Raw genomic sequence first — 7,935 nt, forward strand, 5'->3', positions numbered from 1 at the left:
AGGCCACCGGAGGAGCGTCCCACATGGCGCGCAGACCTCTCCTGCCGCCCGCTGCTCCCCTCAGCAGTGTACTTCGGTCCTTCTGCCTGCTCTGCTCCCCGCTCTGGCTCTGGTGAATTCTCTCACCCTCCCACGCTTCTGACTGTACCCACTGCTTGTATAAATAAATAAAAATACATCTTAAAAAAAAAAGATTAAAAAAAAATGTTCCTGAAAGCTCTATTACAGACTAAAATAGGAGATATGAATTTTCATCCTGGGTCTATTACTAATCAGGGAGGTAATATAATTAGTTGTGTCATCTCTAATGGAAGACTTGCCTATCTACACTTGAAGAAGTTTCCTTCTCTCCCTCAACCCCCCTTTTTTTCCTCTAACATTGACATATCATTTTTAGACTGTGAGGAAATTATTTAAGGCAAGAGTTAATTCATGTTGTACCTGATTCTGTTCTATTAATAACATTGCTTTGATAAGGATAGAAGTTCTGTGTGGAACAAATTTAAATACCAACTGATTTCAAACTCACAGTATTTAAAAATCCTCTTGATTTATCTTCTTTTTTCTTTTTTTTTTAAAGATTTATTTATTTATGCATACAAGAACTGGGGTATGGGCCTGTTGTGCAGGAGGGTGAGAGGATTCACCACAGACAGAGCAGGGAACAGAACAGGCAGACTGACTGAAATACATTGCTGAGGGGAGCAGTGGGCGAGACAGGAGAGGTCTGCTGCACCATGTGGTTATCTCCACAGCTGGGCAGAATCGAACCTTCATTGCAGAGGCTGTGGGCAGCTTCACAGCATTGCACTCAACCACCTGCACCACGAGGGAGGCCCTTATCTTATTTTTTTCACTGCTCCTGAAACTTCTCACTTAAATCATGAAAGAACACCAGGCCATTAGACCACAGAAAAAATGAGAGCTTAATAACTACATTAAAAAAAAAAATCCACCCTAGGAACTATTTGTAGTAAGACTGGAATAAATTGTTATAATCTGTAATACAAGCCCCAGACTTTCTCAAAAATTTTAGTTAGAACATGAAGCAGTAAATTTGTTTTTATGAAAATGGATTACGGGAACTGCATGTGGCCATTACCTGACTGTGACATTCAACACCCCTTTTTTGCTAAGGCTCAAGATAACAGTTTCAGTGGCTGTCCTCTTTATTAGCAGGTATAATATCAACAAACGACCATGAGAGAATGACCTTTTCAGCTCTAGGGACACAATTCGATTTTTCAGTCAATGATGTGGAAATAGCTGGGCTTCTTGACTGGAGCTCCAAAACAGTATCTCAAACTCAATTCTAATTAGCAATAAAAGAGTCATTTACCTGGGAATTATGTTGTTACACAGGTGTGTTGCTGCTGGAAAGCCATTCCACCGCTCAGCTCCACCATGTGCATATGCTCATCTTGTTTGACTTGGTTTATGATTATATGCTGTAGTGTCGCCAAATAAATTGTTTTCAAAATGTTAACTACCTTGTGCAGAAGAATGATTTGCTCTTTTTTTGTTTGTTTATGACTTTGCTTCATTCATTAGATAATTTTTGTCCTCTAAATATTCCCAAAGACAAAACTAACAGAATCTTTCTCCCTTGTGCCCTATGAGGATAAGGAATGGTGATTCTGATCATAAAAATGGATAGGATCAAAAAATCTTACTTGCAAGATAGAAATTTAGCTTCTTTGCTCTCCCCATTCTTCATACTGTTTTAAGGCTAAGGAGGCGGAGAAAAGAAAGTGAACAGAAGGGATATAGGGATGTGGTACATCAGGCAGGTGGCTAAAGCAATTCTAAAATACTCTATGGATTCACAGAAGCAGGCATAGATGCTAATGACCAGAGATTTACATAGCTTTGCCTCACTGACAGCAACAATTCGGGCATAAGGAAACTATTGTGATGGTTTTTAGCTATTTTCTTCACCAACAGGCTAAGGACTAAATAAAGCATTCAGGGAAGGGAACTAATATTTACCAAGCCTAACTATATGCCAGGTGTTCTGTCAGAGCTTCAAAACAACCTTGAAAGTTTGATGTCCTTATCTTCATTGTTCAAATGAGGAAACAAAGACTTAGAAAACTTGAATTTGTTAAAGTTCACATATCTCAGCACAAGCATTTAAGCCTAGTATGTGTTACTCAGGACCAAGTTTTGAAAATACTTTTTCCACAAATTTAAATTACTTCTCAAAAATAAGAACCATCTAACTCTCACTGACCTAGTCTGTTCCTTTCCATGCCATGTTTCTTCAACTTCAACGGCATTTTTCTGCTGTTACTGAAGAAATGAATTAATCCTTTTTCAATGAAGAACATTTCTGAATCAGGCCACCTCAATTCCAGGGAGTTATCTTTCTTGATAATGTATGCCACCCACCTTTTTTTTTTCCACACTAGAAAGTAAAACTTATTTCATGAATATTCAGAAAGAGAGAAGATCCAATAGCAACTATCACTCACCTATAAGAATATGATGTTTGAGAATCAAGACCTAAAATATTCTGAAAATAACTAAAACTGTTGAAACTGAAATTCAAAGGATTCCCAAAACATTGAATTGGTATTTACAATATCTGTGGGTCCTCGGCTCAATTCTCAAAAATGTATAAAATCCTATCTCAAATAGTCACTGATTTAAATTATCTGATTTAGAAAATATACTTAATCAAAACATTAAATATTTAAAACCACAATCTTTAAAGGGAATTCTGATCAAAATAGCCAAAATCTGACATTTGACAATTCATTTGTTACTGTCATCTTCATAAAGTGATAGAGAATAATTATAACAGACAAATAAAAATGAAGCCATTTATAACATACAATGTAATGACTAAATGACCATATGTCACAGAAAATGAGAATGAGCAGTCAGCCAGGACCTCTTTCCTTTCCCTAGGACATCAGAGGTGTAATCCTCCCAATGACAGTTGTTTTTTTTAAAGATTTATTTATTTATTTATACAAGCACTGGGTGCAGCCAATGACAGTTTTTATTTCACTTGGGCATTTGTGAAAAATGCCATTTGCATACTAAGAAATTGGAGTAAGTACATTTTCTTAAAAATACTTTCCTACTTTAATGAAAACCGCATATTTTGTAGATCAAATGAACTTAGGAAATAGTGTTCAATTCTGAACACAGTTCAAAAGGAGTTAAACATTTAAGCATCTTTAGTGCTTCTCCAAAGGAAGCTATTTTCAACCAAAATTTTGAAAGTAATATGATTCCTTTAAATTTATAAGTAAACAACTAACACCACCATAACTTAGTCCCTTTAAAGAATTTAGTTCAGAAAGAATATTGGTCTGACTATTTCAAATATATTCATTAAATTGTAAGACTTCACAGCACTGAGTGTTCAGGGATGTACACACGAGGGCACATGTGCACACACATGCACATGCACACATATACACACACACGATTTTGGCATTTAACATTTTAAAAGTCCAAGATCCTTCCTACCTTCTAGCTGAGTAAGCGAGGAGTTTTTATAATTGGGAGGGGAAAACCACCATTTCTTCTGTTAAAAGAAATACTAGGCAGATGCCTTAGCAAAACACAAAAAAAAAATTAAGAGAATTATCAACATCGACTGCATCTAATATCTGAAGAGTATTTCAAAATATGGCATCCTGTGTTGTGTCCCTAGCAGATCCCTATATAATTTGCCTGTTCTGTGTTGCAAGATTTAAAAATTCCCTAAGTATTTTAATATGCTGCTGAAATTGAGGGCCACCACCCATGCCTTGTGTTCTGGGGCATCAAGTGTCCCTATTGCTACCATAGCACTTGTGCCCATCAGTTCAGGAGGCAAAACATGGAGACTGCCTTAGGCTTTGCTTAAAGTCCATTCCATAGCTGGGGAGCCACCACTCTCCCACCTATCACCCTACAGTTACACGATATTTTTTGGGCTCATGTTTGGAATGATCAATAAGTAAGTGACTAAGTCTCTGAGTTGGAAGTTTTCAGTCTTGCAGAAACCATGAAAGATCCAAAATATCTGATTACCCCCTTCTACATCTGTCCTAGCATCTCTCATTCTTTTGATTTTTTAAAAAAAAAGTTATTAAAGTACCACTGGTTTACATAGTTATTAGTATTTTGTAAGCATAGGATCTCCCTCCCCTCCAGATGCAGTCACCATAGTGCACCCACCACCAAAACACACATAGTCCACTACCACAGTCCATTGTGCTCCCTCCTCATTTTGATCTCTATCCTCTCCCTCCGCCTCTGGATACCTCTGTTTTATGGTCAGCTTTCAAGGGTTAGTTTTTTAAGTTTGACTGTTTCTGATCCATTGTCAAATTTCTCTATAGTTCATGTATAAGTGACACCATCAGTGTTTATTTTTCTCATTCTGACTAATTTTATTTTTCTCATTTGCTTCACACAATCCCTTCCAGTTCCATCCATGTTGCCACAAATGGCATGAATTTTTCTTCTTTGATCAATAAGTAGTATTCCATTGTATATATATACCTTATTTTCCTGATCCATTCATCTTTTTAATTTCTGTGTGAGTTTTTTATTTCTTCCATAGAATTCACCACAAATTCCAATTGTTCCGCTTATCTTCCTGCTCAGAAATTTTAAGAGAACAAGTGTTCTCTTTCATGATACTTGCAACCTATAAAGTAAGAGAATTTCTCTTTTAATTCTTAGCACCTTAACACATTGCCATGCGCAAAGTAGATGTCCAGCAAGAATAGTTTGCTAGTACAAGTGAAGCAATAGTTACATTAAAAAAGTTTTATGTAAGAGACAATAGGTAAATAGGTGGGCTTGCTAGAGGAGAAAGGATCTAAGTCCCTTCCCAAAGATATACCTTTGAAATAGGGGTTTGCCACAGTGACAAAGAGGAGGAGTTGCTAGGGAAGTTCATGGTGAAATACACTCTCTCCACAGCTACAACCTGCCCTACCTTACTTAAGGCAATGTAAGGATCTTTAGATTCAACAAGCATCCTTTTAATGTATAAATGGTCACCAATTTATGATGGTTCAACTTAGAGTTTTTCAGATTTACAGTGATGTGAAAGCTAAATACAGTCCATAGAATCTCTATTTGGTTTTTGAGCTTTGATCTTTTCCCAGGCTAGCAATATCTGGTGTGATACTAGCGCGTGATGTTGGAGAGTAGCAACAAAGCCCAGCTCCCAGTGCCATGCCATCATGAGGGTAAACAAAAGATAGTCTATAGACTGTCACTTCCTATATAATATTTAGTAAATTACATAGAAATTCAAAAATTCATTACATAATAGGCTTTTTGTTAGATTGTTTTGCTCAAATGTAAGCTAATGTATGTATTCTGAGCAAATTTAAGGTAACTAGGGTAAACACTGAGATTCAGTAGGTTAGGCATAGGAAGCACATTTTCAGCTTAATATAGTATTCAGAAGTAACCCCATTGGAAGTCAAGGAAGGTCTGTAATTTGATTTAAGTAGAGGGTGGTTGAAATTATTATTTTTGCTTTAGGAAAATTTATGAAGAAGTGGAGCAGCCCTGTACATAAAACATTAAGAGCAAGATATAGTTTAGCATCTCCCCAAAGCATTAGAATAGAGGGAGGATTTTCAATAACTTTTTCCAATAGATCAAACTCTGGCAGTTATAGTCTGATGTTATTTTAGATGTTTTCCTGGGGATATTAAATGATAAGGATTCCCACAGTAGAAGTAGGTTCTATAATATCTCAAAGGATAATATATAGATATAATTTTATGTTGTTAAGCAGTAGGTTGAATGTGTCTGTTTTGAGTGAGTGTATGTATATAAATACATACATGACTATAATGTATCTATATATGTTCATAAAATTTTGGTTTGTTTTATTTATGCATTTCATGTAACCATCCCAGGCTGGGTTGGCCCATTGTCAGTTCTTACAGACAGTAAGAGGAGCCTTTGGTAGATTTTGCAGTCCTTTATGCTGACACAGGGGACCATACCAGGTAGTCAGAGACAGAGCAAGCGAGACTCCAACTTTAACAAAGGCAGAACAGCAGCTCTTCTGCCTAGTCCCCTTTACAGTGTTAAGTTCCCATAGCCACACAAACAATACATGGTGGCAAATGCAAGGCCCATCTGTTGTTTATTAGATGTCCCAAATGGTGGGAAATACAGAATTTCAAGGTATGGCTCTCTGCTGTGTGGAAGGCAAAAAATTGCCTGATTCACTAATTTTCTTTACAATGTAAAATATGATGTGTGTATATAAAATTATGTGTGTATATATATATATGAGTATAGTAGGAATTTTCACATATTTTATGTTTATATTATACAAATGAGGAAAATGAGTTCAAACATTTAAATATATTGCTTAATGTCATTAGCTAGTGAAGAGTCAGAATATCTGCTCAGGATTCCTTTTGTAGTCTCATTATAGTTTCTTATAGTTTCTTTGAAGACTTGGAAAGAGAAGTGACTCAAAATATATTTTATAAAGAATATGTCAAATCCTTCATTGATATACTATGGAGATAAACAAAAATTTTACTGTAAAACAGTCAACATCATCCAATTTACCAAAAATATATCCAGAAGGACAGAATAATTTTAAGTTTAATCTTATTGGTGTAAGACGATATCCACAAGTCAGAAAATAGTTTAAATTCTTTTAAGATATTCATGTGTAGCATCTCTATTTTATTAGTGTGAATTTTGTTCATTATAGTAGAGTATACAAAACCAAACAAACCAAGAATTCTTTTCTCTCTAAAGAAAAGCTTATTCAACTATGTTAATGATGCCTCATACTGGCAAGTGACAGATGAAGCCTAATGACTTCTTAGAAAAAGATCACTTGTATTTTTCTTAAGTGTTGTTTCTGCAACTTAGTGTTATATTCATTACATTTAATGAAAAAAATTGTCAATAAACAGAGAATGATAGTGGGAAGTCAAGTGATAGAGGAATCACAAGATAAAACAAATATTTTCCTGTAATGGTAGAACACCTTTTGTAGTAAAATACTATTCTATAAGTGGTAAAAATGTAAACATGCTATTTGATAGTCAGTAAATTGTGGTTTATTCTCTTGCAAATAATAATAAAAATATACAAATGCATATCCATTAGCAAGGAACTGAAATGACTAATATAAATTTGGGCTCAATGTTAGTTAGAAATGGATCTTAAATTCCATAGATATGGCAAATCTAAAATAAAAAAATAAAAATAAATTTTAAAAAAAGCACTTAAAAAAATAAAAACCTCAGCATCCAAAGACACCATGGAAACCCCCGGGCCAAGCTTAGGTGGGGGGGGGTGGGTGGCAAAGAGGTGGGCACCACTTGACAAAAAGCAAGTCCCCTGCCTGGTCACAGATCCCTGGGGTCCTAGAAGCCCAGAGTGGGGCTATCCTTCTTGGGCAGGCCACAGCCCCAGTGGGAGCCTGGATGCCAGGGGTAAGGACCCACCTAACCACAGTTCCACACTATAGGGGCTGGTTGGCCTGGCAGAGAAGTCAGGAATGCTAGGTGAGAGCTGTGAGGTGATTGGCTGGCCAAACTGCCTACTGATTGGTTGCACCAGCAAGACCCAGGTGAGATGGGCCTTACAATTGGCTGGCTTGGGAGGGTGACGTCAGAGGAGGCCTTGTGACTCACAAGAGTTCAATCTGTGAAGGTATCCAAATCCGGTCGCTGGGCCTACTCCTCACTTTGGAGCGATGGCTCTCTTGGAGCAGCTGCTCATTGCCTTGCTCTGTGCTATGGCGTCCAACTCTGCCTGGGGCTCCAGACCCACTCAGCCTGTCCCGGGCCACTCGGCCTGTCCCAGGCCACAGGCCCAAACCCTCTTCTTGACCTTCATGCTGGCACACACCTTTGAACCTCTCTGCAGCCCCTTAAGTCCCCGCACCCGCACTAGATGACTGCAGGTGTTTAGTCACCCTCTAGGTGT

Source organism: Talpa occidentalis, unplaced genomic scaffold, assembly GCF_014898055.3.
Source record: "Talpa occidentalis isolate TD23 unplaced genomic scaffold, MPIMG_talOcc4v2.1 talOcc4.6, whole genome shotgun sequence".
Lineage (NCBI taxonomy): Eukaryota > Metazoa > Chordata > Mammalia > Eulipotyphla > Talpidae > Talpa > Talpa occidentalis.